Source organism: Triticum dicoccoides, chromosome 3A (assembly GCF_002162155.2).
Source record: "Triticum dicoccoides isolate Atlit2015 ecotype Zavitan chromosome 3A, WEW_v2.0, whole genome shotgun sequence".
NCBI classification, from domain to species: Eukaryota; Viridiplantae; Streptophyta; class Magnoliopsida; order Poales; family Poaceae; genus Triticum; species Triticum dicoccoides.
The window spans coordinates 497855684-497858583 of record NC_041384.1 but is presented as its reverse complement, the minus strand read 5'-3'; the positions used below and the strand labels follow the sequence as shown (position 1 = coordinate 497858583).

Here is a 2900-nt window from a genome sequence, read left to right as displayed (position 1 = left end):
TTTTATTTCAGAGGTCGGAAAAATATCAGGAAATGGGAGTGACATGCAAATAAATTTGGAAAACTTCAGGATTAGAAGAACTGGTTTCAGAATTCAAAGTTGAAAGGTGAAAAATGTATCTTCTTTTCTAAAAAAATCGCACTTTGCATGCTACTGTAAATCAACATGCTGCCAAAGATTCCTACCTTTCAAGAACATAACTCTGATTGCTTGAGTAGGGTCCGGGGAAGGGTCTGACCACTTTGGGCCTTTTGTATGCAGCCTTTCCCTGCATTTCTGTAAGAGGCCTACGAACCTACACAAGCATTTCTAAAAAAGGGCACCCCGGTGCACGTAGCTCCCGCTTGTGTAGGGTTCGGGGAAGGGTCCGACCACTTTGGGTCTTTTTGGACGCAGCCTTTCCCTACATTTCTGCTGACATCATGGTCACAAGGCAACAGCTTTACACCTTTATTGCTGCGCCAAGGCTCCCCTTCCTACACATGCAGCGACAATTAATATGGATCGGAGGGAGTACTTACTTTCGGCTTGTCCGGATGGATTTATCCATCTCAGAGAGACGGAACCAAACCTAAGGTCCACGCTACACAGTCTCAAAGGTTCTGAGTGTTGCTCACTCGGATACGCCAAACGCTAGCGGTTGGCCTCTGTAGCATCCTGGTATATCCGGACGCCTCGCTTGGAGGGTCCAAACGCACTGGTGCCACTCTCTCAACTCACTGAGGGACCGAATGACACACTCGGCAGCTCTGATCAGGGATCACTGAGAGGTTCTCAGGTTTTGTGGAAGATTTGGACCAAGTGCGTTTGGGTATTTAAGCAAAAAAACATTCTCCACACTTGGTTCAAGTTAAGATCTCGAAACCAACTCATGGTTCTGGCACGTGGATAGCTAACTTCCACGCACCCCTGTCCTAATCATGTTGTCATAAATCATCAAAATTCACTACGGGGGCCTATGATGCACTTTCAGTCCGACCGGTCGTGATGGAGCTAGTGCTCCTTTGATGCACGTACTAACACCCACAACGTCTGCTCATTGAAGATCATAAAATTAGTTGTCTTTGGTGGAATCCTTTTCCTACTCCAGAATCTCGTTTGCCACATTATAACTTCATTGAAATATGACCATTTGTTAATTTAGTATATTCATGTACATTTAACTTTCTGTTGCTCATAGTCTAACCAGCTTCAGGAACCCTAGAACTAAAGCATTTTATTTATATTGGAAAAGGTGCAACTTATTATGAATGTTTTCTAACTAACAATTGTTCCACAGGACTCTGGTTACCCAGACTCAGAAAAAACTGAACGGGTAGTCTCCTCCTCAACTAAAAGAGTATCAAGCTGCTGTGAAGGAAATGAAACAATCAACATGAGCTCGGAGCATCAAAACTCTTATTCCAAAGCAACTTGTGCTAGTAAGAAAGAGTGGAGCATACCCAAAACGTCAAGCATGAATTTGGATCTAGTTCTTTTTCAAATGAGCAGAATGAGAAATCCGATTTCCAAGGCTCCAACTGAGTCACCAGTATGCTCAGATCCAAATGACAAGTGGCTGAAACGCCTGAAATGTGATAGTTCAGATCCACATGTTCCTTGTTCCAAGAAACCAAAGACTGGAGACATAGCAACTCCTGGAGGGGCATGTACCGTGTTTGGTCAAGTGCTTGATTATAAGAGGGACAGTGCTTGCATGATCAAACAGGTTGAGGACCAAGTGGTGCATGAAACATTGATGGACCAACAAAACCAAGATGCGTCTCCTATGTCAACAAAAAGTCTTAATCACTGGATAGGGAGGTGGTGCCAAGGTGGCACCCCTAGTTTTCATGGAGCTTCGAGTCCAGGAAAGCAATCGCGAAAGTCTAACACACCACCTGATTGTCTTGAAGGTCAGTTTCCAAGCATCGCAGCGATGGCTATGATGGGGCGTGTAATGAACAAGCTCCGCCCTTGTGAACTTGAGAGGAGGGGTCCTTCTGTAGTCTGGAAGACAGAGGGGTTATGAGTGCCTGTCCGGCTTTATTCAAGACCGGCCATCGGCTGTGGGTTAAAATTTGCATGCAGGAGAGAAACTGCACTGCTACGCTGATGGCAATGTGTATGATTGTTTCCTCACAGAAGAAGAGAAAAACATGGTAGTGTGAATATCATTCCAAGGAGAGAAAAATATGTGTGGTTTCTACCAATCACAGTGTGATAGATTGATGTGTTGATTGTGTAAGGTTCCTGGGATGGATATCTTTTTCCATCGTCTGAAGGGTGCCATATTTGTGTACCGTAACCAAACAGATATTCATAACTGCAGAGGTTGCATTGCTCTACTTGAATTCGAGTTACGTTTTTGTTGCTTCCAGAAAAAAGGGAAAAGAAAAAGAGTTACATTGTCGCTGTGCTTTTCTTCGGAGCTGCTGGAAGGATAAAAGTTTAGACTCTAATGTTTTCTGGACCCAATCCTGATAAATATTTGAAGCGCAAACTCTAAATCTTATGAAGCAGAAGCCGTCTGGCGTAGCAATGGTGCTGGATCCAGCCCGCCGGGGCTCACCGGTGGTCCGGCTGTGGGTGAATATCCTGTGCTCTTGGAGTAGCGCAAGCTCGGATATAGATCGAATGATTGCTGGACTTGTGTGTAATGACGAGACTCGTTGTGGGCTTTCTGCAAATTCGTGCGAGCTCTCCCTGTGGGATCTAGGGAACTTAGGTGCTCCAGGAGCATAAGATATTTTCCTGCCTGGCCGTTGGGGAGGTTGATGGCTCCTGCGTGATGGCGGCGACACCATCACATTGGCTGGTGCCGACGTGCTGCCCGATCACGTGAGGTTGGACTGCTCCGAGCGAAAGGATTGGCAACACGGTGCTCGTGGGCGTTCGTTTCCTCCAATGTGTGTGTGAGG

General features: G+C 45.7%; 1 pseudogene; it reads left to right on the top strand.

The window, feature by feature from the left end:
- LOC119268781 overlaps window positions 1–2366 on the top strand; it is a 4801-nt pseudogene extending 2435 nt beyond the window's left edge.
- Window positions 2367–2900: the final 534 nt, after the last annotated feature.